The following is an 8,761-nucleotide window of genomic DNA, read 5'->3' on the forward strand; positions in this document are numbered from 1 at the left end:
AACAATTATATAAGAAAATATGGAGTATATCTCCTATTTTTAGTATAAGTATATAATAAGAAATTGAAAGTTTTCGTTAAGTCCATTTTAATCCCATTGAGGCTCATATAAGTCTACTCATATCCCACACCAAATCTGCCTTGCCTTTAGGTCCGGCCCATGTAGATGTTTCTCTGATTTTTGTCCATAAAGTTTTGGGCTTTTGGCCCCAAAGATACTTCTTTTTCTAAAAAATACTCAAGTCCCAACCATAAAAATTTCTCTTTGTTTTTTTTTGGAATTTTTTTTCTAAGTGGATCCTCTATTCTCAAAGTTTCCAACCCAAGTTTAAGGAATGCCTATCATCATTTATAATCACAAAGTTGTCCTCAAAACCTTTTGTTCATTTTTTTTACCTCAAAACAGAATTAAAGTCCAATAAGCAGTCAAAATTCTTAGTAACGGGCTCAAAGCCCAAAACAGTTTTTATAAATGCCATTTTTTATTACCAGTTTTGTTTCTTTTTACAAAGGGTGAGGGCCCAAATTATACTTAGTCATTTGAAAATCACTTAGCTTTATTACTAAACCAGTTTTAACTTAGCAAAATCAAATTAAGCCGATTTCATGCAAAATTTAGGATTAGCCGAGTTTGAAAAGAAAAAAGGTTTAGGCGACTCCTAATAATACTAGGTTTTCCTAAATTCTAAACATACATAAGGGGATTCAATATTTACATGTTTATTACACATATACTATACATACATAGGATATATAGGCAATTGAAAAGGGAAGAAAGTAAATTCCAACTGATAGGCCTACCCAAACCCATCAGTGTCATTTTTACCCATGACTGGGCCTTCAATATATTGGCCTTCCTTTCTTTGTGACGACTCGTTCAAGAATAATGATGTTGGGCCTTAGGCCCAACGAGGTTTTGGTGCAATGAGAGGGGCCCGAGTGGCCCAAGCTGAATTGGATGGAACATGAAAGGATAAAGATTAGTAAATGCCTAAAATCTATGTAATAAAGCTAAAACACATATCTAACTTCATACTTAAACAAATCAAATATACAAATCGAGCTAATGCCTAACAAAATTGAGAGTATAACACTTTGGGGGGACAATCAGGCCCAAGTCAATGAAGAAGAATTTCAAGCCCAAATGGCATCACTTAATAGAAAACAAACAGAACTGGCCAACTACGAATCATATTAAGTATATAAGAGGAGGCCTAACAGTTAATATGAAAGAAACTGCCCCAAAATCCTAAACTAGTACAACATCAACTAATGCCAACAGGCCTATAGGGGATATACATCATATATACCGAATATACTAATTTCTATACACTTGTGAGTGTATAGAATTTGGGTATACCTTGTATATCTGGGTATATTCTTTCATACCCCATTGAGAAACAAACAATCACACAAAGCAGATGGTAAGCAAACATGATAAGATTTCAAATGTTAGAGGTTTCAACTAGGCAAATTCAATCAAAACCAAAGGAAAGAGGAATATGCAAGGCAAACAACAATAGTACACACATTGCACACAGGTTCTTGCTCTTTTAAATACTTAGAGGGTCCTATAGGATGTAAGTTCATATGGGGAAACCCCAGCAGTCTAGAGCAAAGGAGACTAAGTTGAGTTTGACTAGAAACTCAAAGCTTCATCCTTCTTGCTCTCAACCCTAGGTAAGTCACACCCATAATTACTGAACATCAAATGGCAGCCTCTTGACTTAATCTTCCCCAAATTCATGGCCGCATACTTACTATACACTACACTTGACCCTATTTCCTACAAAAAGTTCTTAATCACACCCGGACAGAGAGAAATGGGTATGTAGGGTTGCAGATAAAGGCATAGACAGGTAGGACAACAGACTTTAAAATCATTTTTAAAGCCAAGTAATATATGGTAGTGTTATGGCTATTTGCAATTAAAGACACACATTATACAGGGCTGATTCATAAGACACTTTGTGAACAGGTTCAACAGGATCACATCATTCTTTCAACACATCTGACCAACAAAGGACTCTGAACAATCATCAGAAGCCTCACAGATTGTGTATGCAGGTCTAAAGATACTGAAACTGGGTTCGAACACTTAAAACACATTCTAGGATCTTTAATATGGAACTGATCAATAAACCAAGTGGTTTAAGCCTCAGAGCATAAACACAATTATCAAAGGGGAGTATACTAAAGATCTTGGTCACCATTAAACATGTCATTTTTTTCTTAAAATATGGAGCTTTAGTTTAGCCAAAATCCCAAATAGCCTCACATATAGTTTAACTTCAAAGTCAATTAAGAGTGACAAGCAGTTGCAGGCCATGTAAAGCAAGAGACAAGTATTATTATCAACCAAGTAGGAGATTCCCAATCTCAGACAAAGTGCAAGGATCCATCATGTCATTCTTTACAATGATTTAACTTAAATAAGAACCAAGCATAATATTTCAAAGCATCAGATCAAATAGAGACTGTCACAAGGTAAAGGTAACAGATTTGGACATAGTTTAACTTAATAGGAATAATAATAATGGCTCAGGTAAGATTCCGCATACTTACCCTTTTACAGTGTTACCTACCAAACATGAGACACTAAGCTATATAATCAAACACACTTAGGCAGATGACAGACAGGAATCAAGTTAACACTTATCTTACAAACATGTTCAAGCCAACAACATCTGACAAGCATTTAATTAACTCTTAACAGGACAGCAGCGCCACACCTGATCAACTAACATAGCACCTTTTTGACATGAGTAAACCAATAACTGAAATAAATCTAAGGGCATACTCGACCACATAGGTCAGATTTGCAAGATTTGTGCTTAACTAAGTCATGATAAGCTACAATGGCACATACCCTGATTAGTTAATCCAAATTTGATTAAAAGCAAAACCTAAACATTATTTTATTGTATCAGAATTAATACATAAGGATCACACATTTAATGTAAGTAGGTTGAATCAAGTTAGTCTATGAGGCCTGTTTAATTAAGGCTAATCATACCATTATAACTAAGATTAGCATATTTTATCCATATTGAACTAAACCAAACTGATCTAAACCTATCTCATTTTCAAGCTTAACAACCGACTAAATAAACTCACATAATCCTATTTATTTCAATATAAAACCAATCTAAGCAAAAATGTAACTCACATATCTAAACAGACTAAACTAGTCTAACACATATAAACATATTAAACTACATAATTTAAACAAACAACATATAAATCATACAAAAATGAAGCAATAAACTAACACAGAACAACTAAGGAACAGAAAAAATTAAAAGAAAAGGGGAATTACCTCCTTTGTGTGCATCCTTTGGTCAAGATTCGAACTTGGAGACCTTGTTTACTCCTCAAAATGTCAAATGCACAAACCACAAAACCCACAAAAAAAAAAAAAAAGCTTTAAAATTTTAAAACTAACTCAAACTCTTAAAGTTTTTAAGCAAATTGCTCAAAAAAAACTTAGGTATTTAGAGTGTAATAGACTATCTGGTAATTTTCAGTGTCCAACCTCCTTTCAACAATGTGACTTAGGTTCCCTTTTATACAAACTCTCAAAATCCTCAAACCCTAGGTGTATCGATGTGGGATAAATCCCAAACCTGGGATTTCCTCCTCACATATAGTATTGTAGGGCTAGGATCAAATTAAATAGAACATCAAGGGTCAGATTTCGACCAACAAAAGCTCAATCCCAAAAGTTCTTCAAGAACCAATAAGAACGCATTATTCAAAATCGGAAACAAACAAGAACAATTAAAGATTTACAGTCTTTGACCGTTTGAACATAGAAAAGCAAGAATGGAGGAGAGAGGAGGTCAAACAATTAATGCTTGCCTCAAATCGTCCATACCAGGCCTGCTAAAGGCCATACACCTCTAAATCGTTGCCAAAAATGGCGAGATGATGAGATAAGAGAGAGAGAGGGTAGCGCCGCGGCAGCTAGGGCTTGGGATAGGGAATAGGGGAAAGAGGGGTAAAGGGTCGTTTGGCATTGAAAATAAAAGGGAAAAGGGGGTTATTCCCCTTTAGAAACTGAACTGGGCCGGTTCTGGCCCTGTATTGGGCTGGACTCGGCCAAATTGAAAATGAAAATAGAGGGCAGCCCATCTGATATACATGTATACCTGACATACACATGTGTATATGTATACACATGTGTATATTTGCGTATATATGTATATGGAGGGTCATATATGCAATAAGTAGCCTAATTTAAATAATGTCCCTCAGTTGGATATTTAAATTAGGACCACATTTAAACTAATTGGCCAATTAAAAATGATTTTTTGTGAAAAGTGACCTTAATTGAATTAAGCCATGAGTTTGGATATTTCAATTATTGTCATATTTGGCTAATAATTGATTATTTCAACTACAGCCGTTTAATGGGCAATTTTAAGAACTAATTACAATTTAAAACTTAATTAATTATGACAAAATTCTAATAAATTGATTAAACAAGAATTTAGGGGTAAAAATGGTTAATTTATTTAATTAAACAGATTCCTTCCATTAAACAAAGTAAAATACTTTGCAAATTGACATTCTAACAATTTAGACAATTAAGTGAATAATTGTGGTAAATTATTTTCTCTCTTGGTTAAATTTAGCAAAAGTATTATAACTGTAAAAATATGTAAATTAATTTCTAAACAATTTATAATATTATAGAAACTATTTTATCAAACAAAATTGGTAAAATATTGTCTAAATAATTTTATAAAATCAGTTTGACTTCTGAACATACATATTTCACTCTGTTTAATATTCAAGGACTCTAGGTAATTAAAAAAAATTATGGGAGGTAAAAAAGGTGTCAACAGGGAGAAATGTTATTTCATAGTGAAGGAAGGGATTGTTCTTGGCCACAAAATCTTTGAAAAGGGAATTGAGGTTTATCAAGCCAAGTTGATGTTATAGCCAAGCTTCCTCCACCCATCTCAGTTAAAGGGGTTCGTAGTTTCTTGGGGCACATTGGGTTCTATAAGTGGTTTATTAAAGACTTTTCGTAGATAGCCAATCCTATGTGCAAGTGTTACACCCTGTAGTTTTGAATGTTGTGATTCGTTATGTGTTGGTTGTCTTAAGTATGGACATAGGAGTTACCTCCAAGGATATATGAGATTTTATGCACGTACCTTATGGTTATGAGGGTTTAAATCCATATAATAAGCTACAGAAGGATTGGAGGGCTAGTGGATTAAGGAAATTAAGTTTGTTGGATTTTGGAGAAAATATGAGGGGCAATTTTTGTCCAAATTGGAGAAAGAATATCTTTTAGTATATGAGGAGTTTTGGAGAAAATCAAAAGCCTAAATTGAAGTTCATGAAGTCTAGTTTCCAATGCAACAAACTGTTTGTCGATAGAACATCGGAGTAGAGAGTTGTGGACGTTACAAGTTAGGCCGCCAGAGCAGAAATTAACCCTTCGCGAACATGATCAAAGGGCCGCGAACGTGAAGAGGGGAAGGGATTAACCCTTTGCGAACGCGACCCAAGGCCGTGAACGTGAAGGGTAAATTTTAAGTCGGTTTCCACCAACTTAAACACCCTATATAAGAGGCAAATCCCCCTCATTTTCACCCAAATTATTTCCTAAAGCCCAGCAAACATATAGGGTGATTGTATATCATAAAGTTGAGGGTTTGTGGGTGGTTTCAAGTGGCAGAGTATTAAATCGAGGCTCGGGTAACGTGTAATTGTGATTATAGTATCGTTTTGCGGTGGATTTCAGCTTGGATTCAAAGCAAAGATTGAAGATCTTGCGGATCTAGTGAGAATAAGGTATGGATCTCTCTTTATTAATATTAATTTCAGTTTATTTGCGGAGATAAAGTTATTAAATAGTCGTATTACAAGTTGGCTAGTTGAGAAATTTGGAAAACATCGTGTGGAATATTTTAGGGAATATATTGGTATGGATAATGGTGTTGATGATGTTGGTGTTGTTGTTGTTGTTGGTTGTTGATATTATGATTTCGGGCTAGGGATATAAACAGGGGAGATGCTGCCCGAATTTCGACAGATTCTAAAAGGATTTCATTTGAAGGCTTAAGACAAGTACATAATGATAAGCCTAATAATAGTATGACTGATTTTATAAGTAGATTGCGAGACCGAAAGTAGGTTGGAAAGCCGAGAAGTGAACTTCCCGGTATGTTAAGGCTATTCCTCTTTCTTTCTAAAGGCATGATTCTTTTCCTATGAACGCGTACACGACTTCCATAATACCCTTATTTCCGAAAATACTAGCAGTTCATGATTCTCAAAATCCTTATGATGCTAAAGATGAATGTTTTCTATAATGACCATGATGATTATTATGATGATCCCATTTTTGGAGATTCCAAAGTTATGGTTTTAATGTCATTATGAGATTACTGAGCTGGTTTCAAGATTATTGTTTATATTTGTTGATGTTGATCTCATCTTATGATTTTGTTCTTTCAAGGTGAGATATATGCAGGATGATAATTTCATAATGAAAATTGGAGGTTTCCGACCTCACGTCACTCCGATGTATTTATAGCTTTTACTTGGCTCTCATGCATGCTTTATATATATATATATATATATATATATATATTCTCACACTGAGCCGCGCTATAGTCGGTCGGGTGTGGCATCTATTGTGCAACTGCTGATCAGTTGGTATTACACACCGAGTCCCAAAAGGGCCGGGTACGTTACAAATCGTGTCCCGAAAGGGCCGGGTACATTACACATCGAGTCCCGAAAGGGCCGGGTACGTTACACACTGAGTCCTGATGTTACACCTCGGACATTTCGTGTGGTTGTATTGTGAATAGACTAACGCAAGCTTGAGGTGAACATGAAGTCCATATGACGTTAAGACTAACGCAAGCTTGGTAGTTTAAAAGTGTATACTACAAGATTTTTGAAGTATTACGAATCGGAGAAATTAAGTTCTTTGGAGGAAGTGAAGCATAAGTTGTGTTTGTGAAGGTTTAGCGATTATCGTGGTAATGATTGTTTAGTAATGTCTTGAGAAGAAGTTATAGGGCTCCTTAGATGGTTAATAAAGTGTTACACAAGTGCCAAAAAGCTTCCATAAGGATTTGAGATCGAACGAATCAACGAGAATAATTTCGAAAAAGTTGAGTTATACGACCTCTTATACGGTCTGTATAACTTTATACGGTCCGTATAAGGGTCCGTATAACCTCTCCACAGAAATCCAATCCCTGGTGGTATTATACAGTCACTTATACGGATCGTATAAAATTATACGGACCGTATAGGTGTCCGTATAACTCAATCGGGTCACTTTTTCCTGATTTTTCTCTTTTTATATATATATGACCCATGATCATTTAATTAATTTCCCACATTCTCTACAACTCTTGAAAGCTCTAGAACATTCCCCACACCATATCCACACAAACCCAAGAGAAATCAAGGATTAATTACCAAGAATCAAGAGAATCAAGTGAAGGAAGGCTCACTAGGGTTTATAGGAGTCAAGATTCCCTTTGGTATTGAAGTTAGGGTTTCTCTCAAGTGAAGTATATCCATCCAAAGTTCATCCTTACATGATCAAAGGTGAGTTTTACATCTATTTCATGATATTAAGAGTATTTGGTTGTTGAATCACTTAAGTGAAGGAAGGAAGAAGAGTATGAAGCTCAAACATGGATTTAATGATATTCTTGAATAGTAACTTGACTTGAGTCATAATTCTTAGTATGCTATGAGTATAATTTTTTTGTGGGTGATACTAATGACATTGAGGAAGTATTATATGTGAACAAATATGGTATTATGTTGTAGCTATGGTTATGAATGACTTTCAAACGGGGTTTTGAGGATCGAACAATGTTTAACTTGGAAGAGTCTATTGGTTATGGTATTATGGGTATTGCTATCGATGTTTGGGAGTTGTTTATTATATGGAGAAAGTTGTCGAAACAAAGGAAATGTTGCCCAATTTTTAATTAGCTCTTAGTCGCTTTAGTTTAGACTTAAGCATGTTTTAAATGATCTAATTTAGTACGAATTCTCTTGAATGTAGAGTTGTGAGCTGGGAAGAAGAACGTTTAGTCGTTAAGAAGACGTAAAGGTATCTAAGGTTAGCCACTTTCTTTCAAAGGCATGACTCCTATATTACGATTTCCTCTCTATATTTCCATGACATTCTTGCATTCCAAATGTTTTAAGTTAAAGATTCTTAAGAGTTTCTTATGAGGAAGAGATAAGATGTGTTTTATGATAATGATGATTCTATTTCTAGACATTCCAAAGCCTATGAATTGATGCTATTATGAACTTAATGACCTTGTTTCATAATTTCCTTGATGTTATTCATTGTTGGCTATCTCACCTCATGTGTTATATCCCGTGTTTTTGCGTATTCGAAAAATTCGAAATAATTTTGACTTGTAAGAAATAAGGCCATGTTTTTATTTTATTTAACATATGAGTTGTTCATGAAAAATATTGATGTGGAAATATGGGAGGAGGCCAAGGGAAAAATTGGAATTTCGGAAATTTGTTTCGTGAATTACGAATTATGATCCTTAGTGAATTGGGCTCAAGAAAAATAAGAAAAATTAAAGCCCAAAAGAGAGGGGTGGCCGGCCAACTTATGGCCCAAGCCCACAAGTTAATAAATTTCCCATGTGCCAAATTAATATAAGGATCCTTATCACTTAGAAGTTTCAAGAAACAAAGAAGGAGAAAAACAAAACCAAGAAGAGCAAAAATAAAAAGGCCAT

The 8,761-nt window shown here is 34.8% G+C and overlaps 1 long non-coding RNA gene across 1 annotated transcript; it reads right to left on the reverse strand.

The window, feature by feature from the left end:
- Positions 1 to 682: 682 nt before the first annotated feature.
- On the reverse strand, positions 683 to 4,085 carry LOC132614944 (uncharacterized). The gene is made up of 2 exons (XR_009572512.1): positions 3,319 to 4,085; positions 683 to 948 (listed from the first exon to the last, which is right to left on the reverse strand). It is a non-coding gene; the product is annotated as an uncharacterized LOC132614944 (long non-coding RNA).
- Positions 4,086 to 8,761: the final 4,676 nt, after the last annotated feature.

Source organism: Lycium barbarum, chromosome 10 (genome assembly GCF_019175385.1).
Source record: "Lycium barbarum isolate Lr01 chromosome 10, ASM1917538v2, whole genome shotgun sequence".
Taxonomy (NCBI): domain Eukaryota; kingdom Viridiplantae; phylum Streptophyta; class Magnoliopsida; order Solanales; family Solanaceae; genus Lycium; species Lycium barbarum.